A 14,306-nucleotide genomic window follows, 5' to 3' on the forward strand; every position below is an offset into this window, starting at 1 on the left:
CTTCCAGGCCAGAGGAGACCCAAGTTTGATTCCTGGCCAGTGCACCTCAAGTGCAGCCAGTATCCATCTGTCAGTGATGGCTTGTGTGTTACTATGATGCTGAACAGGTTTCAAGAGAGCTTCTAGACTAAAATGGACTAGGAAGAAAGGCCTACAGATCTACTTGCGAAAATCAGCCGAAGAATACCCTACAGATCACAATGGTCCAATCCACAACAGATCATGGGGATGGTGCAGAACCAGGCAACATTTCTTTCCATTGTGCATAGGGTCACCATGAGTTGGGGACAAATTACGCCAGTTAACAACAAAAACAGTGAAGAGACACACTGTGCAGTGACTGGAGAGTATGCCTGAGAAAGACATGGCCTCCAGGGGTAAGGGACAATTCACAAAAGAAATATTTAGTCATCAGTTTCTGTTAAAAGTCCAGAATGCTCCCTTGGAGGTATTTATTGCTCTGAGCAATTCTGATCATTCGCCACACATGCCACATTTTTCAACTGAGGGAGGTGTTAAATGAATTCTACCCATGGTGTCCAATGGGAAGAAGGAAGTTAAAGAGGAAGACACTTGTGGAGAAGAGAATATTCTCCGTTAGATCCTTCATCCCCCTTGCTCTGATTCTCCACCATGCAATCAATCTCTCTAACACCAGCCCCATTTCCACAGCATCCAAGGCAGAGCACACCACCACCAAGTCAATTGTGAACAGCTCTCGCTCCCAGGCACAAATGAAAGCTCCGTGAAGTTTATCACGGACTGTGTCTTCGTCATCTAGTGTTGCTATAACAGAAATACCGCAAGTGGACGGCTTTAACAAAGAGAAATATATTCTCTCACAGTCTAGGAGGCTAGAAGTCCACATACAGGCAGCCAGCTCCAGGGGAAAGTTATCTCTCTCTCTGTCGGCTCTGGGGAAAGGTCCTTGTCAACAATCTTCCCGAGTCTAGGAGTTTCTCAGCGCAGGGACCTTGATTCAAAGGACGTGCTCTTCTCCCAGTGCTGCTATCTTGGTAGCAGGAGGTCCCCCTCCTCTCTGCTCACTTCTCTCTTTTATATCTCAAAAGAGATGGACTCAAAATACAATCTAATTCTGTAGATTGAGTCCAGACTCAGTAACACAACTACCTCTAATCCTGCCTCATTCACATAATAGAGGATTTACAACGCACAGGAAAATCACATCAGATCACAAAATGGTAGACAACCACACAATACTGGAAACCATGACCTAGCCAAGTTGATATACATTTTGGGGGGACACAATTCAATCCATAACAGACTGCCTTATGCAACTTACTAATGCAAGCCAGTCTCTTCCCCACCCCACCACTGAAACCTTGATTTTCTGTTTTTAGAAAGGAGGAGGCGGGGTTCAAGACCTAAAATGATAAAGACCAGATGCAAACGGTACTGATCACACAAAAAAAGTAAGGTCCTGTCTCGTGACCGCAGACACTTCCAAATCACCACCGACAACACCTACAGACCTCTTACTGAACTCTCCTGCCCATGTCAGAGCAGCTTTATCTATTTTGATGCCCATCTTTCCTTGTAGTTTTGCAATCCATCATTTGTAGGGTTTAAGTTCTTATGGGCAAGGGGGCAGATTCCATTGTAGCTTCATGTCTAGTCACTTAAATTCATCAGGCATTTATTGAACAAGAACCACGTGCATGGATGACTCTGAATAGGACCCCGGAAGAATGAAGATGAAGGAAGATTATGTTCATTGACCGATGTCAATGAGTACCTTGTAGGCACTAAGTAAATGTTAACTGCTCAGTGTTGCAATATGTAAACATTACAAGTTTTTATTCTAAAAGTATAGAAAGTATTTAACCATAGAGGACCATTTTAAAAAATATGCCCTAGAACAGCAGTATACAGTGTACGTACACACACACACACACACACAGGATGGGATGGACATTCATCATAACAACTATGATGGAACAGTAGTTATTTCTGGGTAACAGGAGTACAGGCAATCTTGATTTTGCTCTTTATACTTTTTTGTGTGTTCCAATTTTTTCTACCATGAAAATTAATTACTTGTACTTTCAGAAAGAGCAACAATAAAGGTTATTTTGAAAAAGCAAATAAAGCACAGTAATATTCCATATACAAATACTGAGAATAAATGAAAAAGGGACAGCATCAGAATTTTAAGCCCCAAAAGAGCTCCTGTATTAAACCCAGATACCTTACTCCTCGTCTCTTCCTCAGAATGCTACTGTGCCTATCTGTGTGAGTGGGTGTGTGTAAGGCTGAGATTATCCAATCTACAATATGAGATGCTTTGTGGGATCTTCGCTGGTACTGGGAGGGGAGGGGGTGCAGGGAAGATTGGACAAGATCCAAGAGAAAGATCGTAATTTTTCAGAGCAGCTGAAACTGGGGTACAGCAGTGTGGCTCCTGATCAGGAAAAAAAAACCAGAACCAAACCCACTGCCATTGAGTCGATTACAACTCATAGCAACCATACTGGACAGAGTAGAACTGCCCTATAAGATTTCCAAGGAGCAGCTGGTAGATTCAAACTGCTGACCTTTTTGGTTAGCAGCCATACCTCCCAACCACTGCACCACCATGATTCCTCTGATCAGAAAAGCTATCCCCAAATAGGAGACCATGGAACAGAGAAACCACCAGTGGGTTCCAGAGGAGCCCTACACTGAAAATCAGAAGGGCAGAGCTCCCAAATGCAGGCATTGGCTTGTGAGCTGGGTGCTTCTCACACAGGCAATTCTGTATACTGATTCCTAGGTGAAAAGATCCTGGTACCACAATGGTTAAGCACTCAGCTGCTAATCTAAAGGTCAGTGGGTCAAATTCACCCCGGGACTCTACAGGAGAAAAGACCTGGCAATCTACTCTCGTAAAGTTTACAGCCTAGAGAACCCTATGGGGCAGTTCTACTCTGTCCTGTAGGGTCGCTATGAGTCGGAATCAACTCCACAGCACCCAACAACAACAACAGCATTGCTAGGTGAATAGCAGCGAAGATTAACTCATTTATTTAGTAATGATTACTGATTAATTCTTATACCTCTTGGAGCCCAGAATGCCACACATAATTCTCCACAAACATGGTAGTCTAATTTTTTAGATTAAAAAGGAAGGAACTAATTTCAAATATATATACATACACACACACACACACACACACACACACACACACACACACGAGAATGAGGCACCAAACCAGAAACAGTACAATAAGGGGAGAAGGGACAGCTTCCAGCTCAGAAATACTTAATAAGCACCTACTAAAGGAGCTGTGGAAAGCTGAAAAATGACCCCCTGAAACATACCCAGGAGGCCTGGTGGCACAAGGCGGGTAAGCATTCAGCTGCTAACCAAAAGGTTGGAGGTTTGAACATACCAGCCGTAGAATTGCCCTATAGGGTTTCCAAGGCAGTAAATCTTTAAGGAAGCTGACTGGTACATCTTACTCCCGTGGAGTGGCTGGTGGGTTTTAGCTGCTGACCTTTTGTTTAGCAGCCAAGCTCTTAACCACTGCACCACCAGGGATCTGCAAAGTATTGAAGCTGTTATTGAGTATTGAAGTGGGGGGTCAGATTTGTGTTCCTGGGCAAACAAATTTGAGAAATTCATACAAAGAGCTCTGAGAAATCCTACAGCAAGGAGACATGTCTCGTTTTTCTTAAACCGGCATTCCTCAAACGTGCTTGACCACAAAAATACCACCAACAGTGGAGAAAATTGTGGTTGTTGTGTGCCATCAAGTACATTCTGACTCACACTGACCCCACGTGGCAGAGGAGAACTGCCCCACAGGGTTTCCTAAGCTGTAATCTTTACGGGAGCAGATCTACTGCTCTCTCTTCCCATGCAGTGGCTGGTGGGTCCAAACCACTACCTTTCAGTTAGCCGGGGCGTGTTTAACCACTGTGCCACGGGGACCCCTTCAGAGAAAGCTTAGTGCCTAGCAAACCCCAGTTTGCTAGGACTGTGCCATTAATATGAAATCATCATGGGAGGAGTTCTTTTAAAAAGGCTGTAAAAGTTTATTAGGCTTTCTATAAAAGTTAACAAACAAAATTGTAAGTTTTGACTCTCAAGGGTGTGAAAACTTGTTTATTTGGAACGTATGATTCCCCAAAATCTTGGAGAAAGAGACTTTGGTCTCTCTTTTTCCAACTTTTCCCACTTGCTGGAGAATTACTGACCTGTAAACTCCGAAACTTGCCAAGCACACTTCACAGCCAGTGTGGTTACGGGCTGTGAGCTGAGGCATCACTGATACACAGACAGCTTGTGGAAAAGCAGCATTCACAGGTGATTAAACGCTACAAAGAGCAGACAGCAGAATCGCAGGTGCCTACAAAACTTCATGTAGCCAAGGTCTCATCATCTCTGTGGGGCAGAAGCGGTGGTTACAGGTCTTACTGAGAAGAGGGAAAGCACAGATAATTCCTGACCCTCCCTGTTGTTATAAACACCCTTTCTGGTACATATGTTTATCAATTTGTTGACAAAAGAAATGGATCACAGAGGTTGCCTTGTATAAGGGAATGAGCTCCGGATTAAATCAAGAGATTTAGGTTCTAATTTGGTCTAGGTCGTTATCTAGCCAAGAATTCATTTTTTCTGATTATCTTGTTCTAATATTCACCATCATTCATTCTTCTTCACATCTAGTCATAGAACAGTTGCTGTCAAGCCAGTTCTGCCTCATGGAGAATCCACATGTTTCAGAATACAGCTGTGCTCCATAGGGTTTTCAATGGCTGATTTTCTGGAAGTAGATTGCCAGGTCTTTCTTCCAAGGCACCTATGGGTGGACTCGAACCTCCAAACTCTCAGTTAGCTGTCAAGTGTCTCAACCATTTACACCAACCAGGGACTCCCACCTAGTCAAGGTGTAGGTTAAAAAAGTAACCACTAATCTCAGATCACAGAAACAAAGATGTCTTCTTAATAAACGGTGTTGGGACGCTACAAAGCCATTTGAAAAAAGATACAATTAGATCCATTCATCAAATCATACACCAGAGTAAACTGAAAGTAGATCAAGATTAAAAAGTAAAAAATGAAACTATAGAGGCAGTGGAATATAATGAGTAAATCCTATAAAACATGGGTATGGGAAAATGATTTCTAACTATGATTAAAAGTCCAGAAGTTAAAAGAAAAGATTATTAAATTTTGGTTATACAAATATAAAAATTTTTGAATCACCAGGGGGATAAAAAAAACCCTGTATGCAACATTAAAAGACAAACAGCAAATTGAGAGAAAATATTTGCAATATATTTCATAAATAAAGGGCTAGTATCCCTAATTTCTGAAGACTTTGTTAATTGACGGGAAAAAGGACCAAAAATCTGATAGAAAAAAAAAAAAAGATGGGCAAAAGATATGAAGAGACAATTCACAAAATTAATAAATATGGTCCTTAAACACACAAAAAATGTTGAACTTTACTCATATTAGGGTATATGTAAATTAAAGCAACACCAAGATACCATTTCTCACGAATCAGACTGGCAACAACTCAAAAGCTTGACAATACACTCTGTGGTTGAGGTTGCTAGAGAGGAATTTGGCGCTACCCACAAACCACTTACTCATAACCCAGAATTTCAACTTCTAGGGCAATACCTTGAAGATACACCTCCAAGAAGATGAAATGGGCCCGAAGAGCCCGCGGAGCCCGGCGCCCCGCTGCTGGGGAGGGAGGCGGGAGCCGGCTAGGGGGCGCTGGGCTGCAGTTGGGGGGCATCTCCCTGGCCTGGCCCCATCGGCCCCTCCTCACTAACCAGCCCCACCGCCGCCACGGTGGCAGGGGCTCCCTCGCCGCCTCCTTGCTCGGCCCGAGACGAGCCAGCCCTGAGCTCCCCGGAACCTGCCAGCCCAGGCGCCACTGGGCGACTGTCGGGGGACACCTGGGACGCTGCCCCGGATGGAGCAGCTGTGGCGGAAGCACGGGAACACGAGGGCCACGTGCTGTGGGCAGCCAGGGACACGGTATCCGGTGTCCTGTATGTGAAGAAAGAGGAGATAGCCCCTTTTTCAATAACCACTGTGACGGTAATCTCCTTGGGGAAGGGTGAACTTTTGCTCAGTTTTAAAACTGATCAGCTGAAGAACTCATTGACATATGCTGAGCAACGTTTGATGGCAGAGAAAACCATGACAGACTTTCTCCACACAGGAAGGAACGGATTGCCGGTTGGACTTGTATTCATCCAGCCCAGCCACCAATGAGAGAAGTTCTGCAGAATTTCAAATTCTCGTGGAATCCAGATTTTCTGGAGTCACAGAGGCTGGATGAACTCCTGAAGCTACTGCCCTCGGATAATCTTTAGGCCTTAAACCAACAATATCCCCTGAAGTCTTCTTAAAACCAAACAGTAGTTTAGCTTAACTAGTAAAGAATGTCTGCCTTGAGCACTGTGCTCTGTTAAGATCTATCTATCTGAGATGGATGGGATCAAATTTACACCAGCAACTGGAAAGATTAGATAGGAACCTTAAGGGGCAGTGAATTTATGTGAATGGGGGGGAAACAAGTCAAAAAAGGAGTGAGAATGTTGCACAACCCAAAGAATGTAATCAAAGTCACTGAATTCTACATGTAGAAACTGCTGAACTGGTGTATGTTTTGCTGTGTATGTCTCAACAACAACAACAAAATAAATTATTTAAAAAAAGGATCTATCTACATGGGATCAAATAGACAACAGCAACTGGAAAGATTACATACGAAACTTAGCGGTAGTGAGTTTATGTTAATGGGAGAGGAAAAGTCAGAACAAGGAGGGTGAGAACGGTTGCACAGTTCTAAGAACGTAATCTGTGTCACTGAATTGTATATGTGGAAACTGTTGAATTGCTGTGTGTTCTGCTGTGCATATTCTGAACAACAACAAAAATAAAATATTAAAAATGATACAAATATGAAAAAAAAGAAGAAATGATGAACTGAAAGAGCTGAACAGAAGATTTCAAAGGGTGGTTCAAGAAGACAAAGTAAAGTATTAAAATGAAATGTGCAAAAACCTGGAAATAGAAAACCAAAAGGGAAGAACACACTCGACAAGCTGAAAGAACTCAAGAAAAAATTCAAGCCTTGAGTTGAAATACTGAAGGAGTCTATGGGCAAAATATTTAACGAGGCAAGAAGTTATCACCAAGAAGATGGAAGGAATACACAGAATCACTGGACCAACAAGAACTGGTCAGCGTTCAACCATTTCAGGAGATAGCATATGATCAAGAACTTATGGTACTAAAGGAAGAAATCCAACCTGCACGGAAGGCATTGGCAAAAAACAAGGCTCCAGGAACTGACGAAATACCAACTGAGATGTTTCAACAAACAGATGCAGTGCTGGAAGCACTCACTCATCTATGCCAAGAAATTTGGAAGACAGCTACCTGGCCAACCAACTGAAAAACATCCATACTTGTGCCCATTCCAAAGAAAGGTGATCCAACAGAATGTGGAAATTATTGAAAAACATCACATGCAAGTAAAATTTTTCTCAAGATCATCCAAAAAACGGTTGCAGCAGTACATCCACAGGTAACTGCCAGAAATTCAAGCCAGATTCAAAAGAGGATATGGAACTAGGGATATCATTGCTGATGTCAGATGAATCTTGGCTTAAAGCAGAGAATACCAGAAAGATGTTTACCTGTGTTTTATTGACTATGCAAAGCCATTCGGCTGTGTGGATCATAACAGGTTATGGATAACATTGTGAAGAATGGGAATACCAGCACACTTCATTTGTGCTCATGAGAAACCTGTCCATAGACCAAGAGACAGTCGTTTAAATAGAACAAGAGCATATTGCATGGTTTAAAAATCAGGGAAGGTGTGTATCAGGGCTGTATCGTGTCACCATACTTACTCAATCTGTATGCTGAGCAAATTAATCCAAGAAGCTGGACTAAAAGAAGAACATGGCATGAAGACTGGAGGAAGACTCATTAACAACCTGTGATATGCAGATGACACAACCTTGCTTGCTGAAAGTGAGGAGGACTTGAAGTACTTACTGATGAAGATCAAAGACTACAGCCTTCAGTATGGATTACACCTCAACATAAAGAAAACAAAAATCCTCACAACTGGACCAATAAGCAACATCATAACAAATGGAGAAAAGTTTGAAGTTGTCAAGGATTTCATTTTACTTGGATCCACAGTCAACATCCATGGAAGCAGTGGTCAAGAAATCAAACGACATATTGCACTGGGCAAATATGCTGCCAAAGACCTCTTTCAAGTGTTGAAAAGCAAAGCTGTCACTTAAAGGACTAAGGTGCACCTCACCCAAGCCATGATATTTTCAATCGCCTCATATGCATGTGTAAGCTGGACAATGAATAAGGAAGACCAAAGAAGAATTGATGCCTTTGGATTATGGTGTTAGCTAAGAAGATTGAATATACCATTCACTGCCAAAAGAACAAACAAATTTGTCTTGGAAGAAGTACAGCCAGAATGCTCCTTAGAAGCAAGAATGGTGAATCTATGTCTCACATACTTTGGACATGTTATCAGGAGGGACCAGTCCCTGGAGAAGCACATCATGCTTGGTAAAGTAGAGGGTCAGCGAAAAAGAGGAAGACCCTTAATGAGATGGACTGACACAGCGGCTAGGCCAATGGGCTCAAACATGTCAATGACCGTAAGGATGACGCGGGACCAGGCAGTATTTCGTTCTGTTGTACAGAGGGTCGCTATGAGTCGGAACCGACTCCACAGCACTTAACACAAGAAGAAGGAGATATGGCAACTACATGTAATACCTGATCCTGGACTAGATTCTCTACTGGAGAGCAGGGGCAAGGAATATAAAGCACATAACTGGGCCATCTGATTATAGTAGTAGATTATAAAGTTTGAGTCAAAGCTAGACATAATGAAGACAGAGGAGGAAGGGGAATGATCAAATGTTAGCAATAGTTGAATCTGGATGAAGCGTTCTTGTTGTGTGCTGTCTAGTTGATTCTGACTCATAGCAACCCTATATGACAGAGTAGAACTGCCCCATAGGGTTTCCTAGGCTGAAATCTTTACAGGAGCATATCGGAACGCCTGGTCTTTTCTCCCATGGAGCTGTTGGTAGGTTCAAACCACAGAGCTTTTTGATTCGCAGCCAGTGCTTAACCACTGTGCCACCAGGCCACCTTGGCTAATAGGTATATATGGGTATTATTTGGACATTTTTGTAACTTTTTTATAAGTTTGAAATCATTTCCAAATAAAACTTTAAATAAAAAATAACCACCAGAAAAGAGAAGGAAATAACGTAGTAATTGAGAATGAGAACTATTTTCTAATAGCATTTGAGAATAAATAAATTAAGCCCACGCTATTTCAAACCATATAATATTTACACATACAGTGAAACCTGTGAGAGTCAGAACTCGACGGGACTGCCTTGTTTTTCCGGGTCTTGCGAGTTTTCCGCCTTTGACGGGGAAGTCAGTCTTAACATTTTTCTGCTGCTCTCTATTAGTGGAAAACATTTGAGTTTTCCTTCTCCGACAGGTTTCTGCCTTACACAGGTTCCAGCTTTCACAGGTGTGACTGTATATATTTCAGTGCTACACAAACAATTTTGTAGATTATAATTTCTTAACATGGGAGAAGATTCTATGATTTCTTCTTATAAAAATCGTAGTAGGGGGAGGAAGGGAAATACCACCTTCCACATCCCAAGGCCTCCATGGATACGTAACCAGAGCTACAATTACAAGATTTGTAGGTCAATTCAAGCCTCTGAAATTCCAGTTCACATCTGTAACCCGAGGACCATTTCCCTTCTAGAAAGAGCAAGTTTAGAGTTAGAAGATGAGCTATATCTTACAAGGTAATAGCTGGTATCAATTTTTAAAAACCTATTAGCAGTGGCCTTCGGGGTTAAATATGACTAGATGGATTTTGGGGGGAAAGAGAGTACACGTCCTCATCAAAACATGGACTACGTAACGTGGGCTGCATTTCACTACACACCTAAACTGGCCCAGAAGGAGAAATTAGTGAATCAGGCCTTGAAGCCTCTTTCTGGATAAGTTAGGAGAGAGGGAAAAAAAAAAAGAGATATGAAGGTTAGACATTATGAGGTCAAGAACCATCAACTGAATGGAACCTGATGTTCGAATAGAAATAGGTAAAGTATCTGGGAAGGCAGCAAAATTCTTAACCTTCAGACTCCAAACCAGGCTTTGCTGACTGAAAAAAAGAAAATCAAAAAAATATATATATATATATAAAATTCAAAATTATTCTGCAGCTGAATACTAGGTATTGTTCCCTTCCAAAAAGCATTAAAATATAAAGCTCAGCTAGCTTAAATGGTATTTTATTGCAGAGACTTTAAAAAGACCTTGAACAATTAAAGCAATGAAATACATTCTTTGCTATCATTTTTGAATATTCTTCGAAGCATAAAAAGAAGGCAATGTCCCAATGTAAAAACAAAAAAAGTTAACCCCTTCTCTTCCTTTGTACGATACTTATTTCACTTTCCCACGGCACGCGGGCACCTTTTCAGTATGGCTTCCAGTGCCGCCTGTTGTCTGGATGCCCTTCTTGGTCACCAGTGGTTTCCGTGCTGGTGTCAGGGAGGGGACAGCCCAGGTGCAGTCCATCAAATGAGATCGTACGCGAGACTCTGATCAAAGACACAGATCAAAGACTACAAGGTGAACTAGATCAATCCTTCTCAACTCTGAAGGGTTTTCAAATTTGGCTGAAGCATGGGTCTCACCCACAGACACTGTGATTCAACTGAGCATCATGGGGACAAAGCTTTTTTGTTTTTTTAACATCTCCTGTGACACAGTGGTTAAGAGCTATGGCTGTGAACCAAAGGTCAGCAATTTGAATCCACCAGCTGCTCCTTGGAAAGCCTATGGGGGTTTCTGTCCTATAGGGTCGCTATGAGTCAGACTCGACTCCACAGCAATGGGTTTGGTTTTGGTTTTGGAGATTCTAATATGTGGCCAACTTTGCAAACCACTGGACTAGATGATTCTAAATTTCTTTGCAGCTCTTAAGCTCTAGGGTGGCTTCAACCTCTATTGCTTTACAGCATCTTTAGATTGACAGATAACATCATTTTCTTTCTTTCCCTAGCTCAGCTTTCACAAAGTCAAATGGCAAAAATAAAAACCAATTCTACTGGTCTATAGAAAATAATTTCATAAATTTTAAAGCACTTTGTATATATGAATATCAGTTTTTATCAACTTCCTTACATAGTGTATAAAACTATTCCTTAAAGTCCCTAAGGTACTGCTCTCCTGCCCACTAGTCTGTAAAACTTTTAAGGCTCTAAAAAGTACCTTAACGTTTTTATTCCCTGCCAAAGTACCTGGAAAGCAGCACCTAGGGTGTGGGTTGTACTTGCTTACAGAATCACAGGTTTCAGGGCAGCCTGGGACAGGTCCCTGCCTTCATGCAGAAAAGAGCTCATTATTCCCATTTTATGGGCGGGTCAGCTGAGGCTCAAAAGGCTCAAGTGGTTTGAGTCAGTCACACTCAGTCTCCTGACGCACCTCCAAGCCTGTTCCAGCACACCTCCCTGATTTTTGACAGTCAGGTGCTTTCCCGTTGGGTGGATAAGTACAGGCTGGATCTAGTTCCCATTCCAATTGATCTGGATGACCCGAGACAGCCTAAGAGGCTCGGACCCTATAACCTCCTGTCTGCGGGAGGAGAGTGAAGACAAACAAGCATCGAAGTCAACAAACTATCAAGTCAATTGTTGAGTAACTACTGAGCAACACGTTCAGCGCCCCTAGGCCCCCATTTCCTCATCTGCAAAGTAGGAGGAATAATTTTATGAGAATTAAATAATTTGTTGATTCAACTAAATAAATACCTACACCTCTAACTCTGGGCCTCATCTAGGAAGAAGTGGGTGTATTTAAGACTTCTGCCTTCAGGGGGCTCACGGTCAAATAGGGGGCTCTTCCAGGATGAAAACTGAGGTTCTCAGTAGTGAATGTAGGAACTAGAAGGAAATATTGAAGATCCCATGCCCTATTTGTTGTTGTCGTTGTGTGCCACCAAGTCGATTCCAACTCATAGCAACCCCATTTAGACTACTTACATTAATGAAATGTGGAAAGCCAACAGAGATTTTAGAGAAGAGAAGCGAAATACAATTGGAATATCATCTCTGAGCAAGAAAGAATGCCCTATAATTAAGTATCAAAGCATTGAGCTTTGGGACTGAAGGGGCAGAGGATGTTAATCACAAACAAATTAGTGAAATGAGTTGCAGGGTATCTGCTTCAGGGAGGCTTCTGAAAAATCTACTGAAGCTGGTGTTTACAGTTGTTTAGGGGTCATCACTTCTATTTACAGGACAAAAAAACGAAAGAGATGCCTAGAAATATCTGCCTGTTACCAAAGCCCTCAGGTACCCCAGGGATTTAATGTTAATTCGCAAAATGAAAGTGTGGAGATCATCCTGTCCAATGACCTCACTTGCAAGACAAAGGGAAAAGAGAGGGAAAAAGGGATAAAGGAATTTGCCCAAGATGACCAAACAATTAAGACGCAGACAAAACATCCAAGGTATATTATAAGTTGTTTCTCCGTTAGGAAATTGGCACATCATTGCGCACTGTCATGGATTGAATTGCGTCCCCCAAAAATATGTGTATCAATTTGGCTAGGCCATGATTCCCAATATGGTGTGATTGTCCACCATTCTGTCATCTGATGTGACCTTCCTATGTGTTGTAAATCCTATAACCATGACGTTAATGAGGTGGGATAGGTGGCAGTTATGTTAATGAGGCAGGACTTAATCTACAAGATTAGGTTGTGTCTTGAGCCAATCTCTTTTGAGATATAAAGGAGAGAAGTGAGCAGAGAAACAGGGGAACCTGTTACCACCAAGAAAGCAGTGCTGGGAGCAGAGCATGTCCTTTGGACCTGGCGTTCCTGTGTGAAAAAGCTCTTAGTCCAGGGGAAAACTGATGAGAAGGACCTTCCTCCAGAGCCAACAGAGAAAGCCTTCCCCTAGAGCTGATGCCCTAAATTTGGACTTCTAGTCTACTAGACTATGACAGAATAAACTTCTGTTTGTTAAAGCCATCCACTTGTGGTATTTCTGTTACAGCAGCACTAGGTGACTAAGACACACACTATTTTAAGGCATCAGCCAAGGAATAAAATGGAAAATTGTGAAAATATATTTCAACAATTAACAGTCAAGAAATGGTAAATCTTTTTATTTTACTAACAAAATAAGAAGATATCATGGACAAAGGAGAATGGTAAGGGGATCATGCTATGAGTTGGAATCGACTCAATGGCAACCAGTTTTTTTCATTGTTTTTTAAAGCAAGACACACTGAAAAGCAAAGTTATTTTGATCTAAAAAAAATGTGGGAGTAGGAGAAGGAAACCCCTTTGTTATTTCTTTTTAGTAAGTTTACTTTGCAATCTTTATTGTTTGGGTGGCATTAATTACACAAGCTGGCTCCTAAGAGGAGCTGAAAAGGCTGTGAGAAGAGCAAAGGCGGTGGGATACAACTCAAGTCAACAATCACTGACTGTACATTTTCTCTGTGGACAGCTTGGTGCCAGAGCCTAGGGTACAAAACTATAAGAAAACACCAACCCTTTCCACAAACTGTTTAAAATCAAATAGGGTAGAATTATGTGAACAATTTACCCCAATTCAAGCATGGAATGAAGAGTGGAAAGAATAGGAAAAAAATTAATAGCAATGTACCAAGAATGAGAAATCAAGTAGACACTAGCTCAGCCAGCCAAGGGGGCCTGGGCGTGACAGACAGCTGAGGAAAGAGACGGAGCATCACCCTCCCACCCCACGGCACTCAGTCAGGCCCACAAATGCTCTACGACTCTGTCAGCCTGGTTTTCAGAAGATACTTAATGTGAGACCAAGCCAAACAAAGATGATAGACACGTAGACAGACAGATGATAGATAGATGGATGGATAGACAGACAGACAGAAAGACAGATAATGATGATGATGGAGAGAAAGGAATAGATTTAAAAAATCAAAACCACTTACCATTGAGTCATTTCTAACCCATGGTGACCCCATGTGTGTCAAAATAGAACTGTGCTCCATAGGGTTTTCAATGGCTGATCTTTCAGAAGTAGACTGCTAGGCCTTTCTTCTCAGGCACCTCTGAGTGGACTTGAACCTCAGACCTTTTGGTTAGTAGCAGAGGGCTTAACTGTGCCACCCAGAGATATTGTGTGTGTGTGTGTGTGTGTGTGTGTGTGTGTGTGTGTGTGTGTGTGTGTGTGTGTGTGTG

The 14,306-nt window shown here is 42.0% G+C and overlaps 1 protein-coding gene across 7 annotated transcripts in view; it reads right to left on the bottom strand.

Moving 5' to 3' along the window:
- The window catches only part of LPP (LIM domain containing preferred translocation partner in lipoma), a 756,943-nt gene that overhangs the window by 639,938 nt on the left and 102,699 nt on the right, over positions 1 to 14,306 (bottom strand). For 3 of the 7 annotated variants that reach the window (XM_023736775.1, XM_023736778.1, XM_023736776.1), the window contains one exon: positions 4,201 to 4,387. The exons of the other annotated variants lie outside the window; for them this stretch is intronic. The gene's annotated coding sequence lies outside the window, so the exon portion shown is untranslated. The remainder of the gene's footprint in view (positions 1 to 4,200; positions 4,388 to 14,306) is intronic. 7 annotated transcript variants of the gene reach the window in all.

The sequence above is a fragment of the Trichechus manatus genome, unplaced genomic scaffold (assembly GCF_000243295.1).
Source record: "Trichechus manatus latirostris isolate Lorelei unplaced genomic scaffold, TriManLat1.0 scaffold00092, whole genome shotgun sequence".
NCBI lineage: Eukaryota > Metazoa > Chordata > Mammalia > Sirenia > Trichechidae > Trichechus > Trichechus manatus.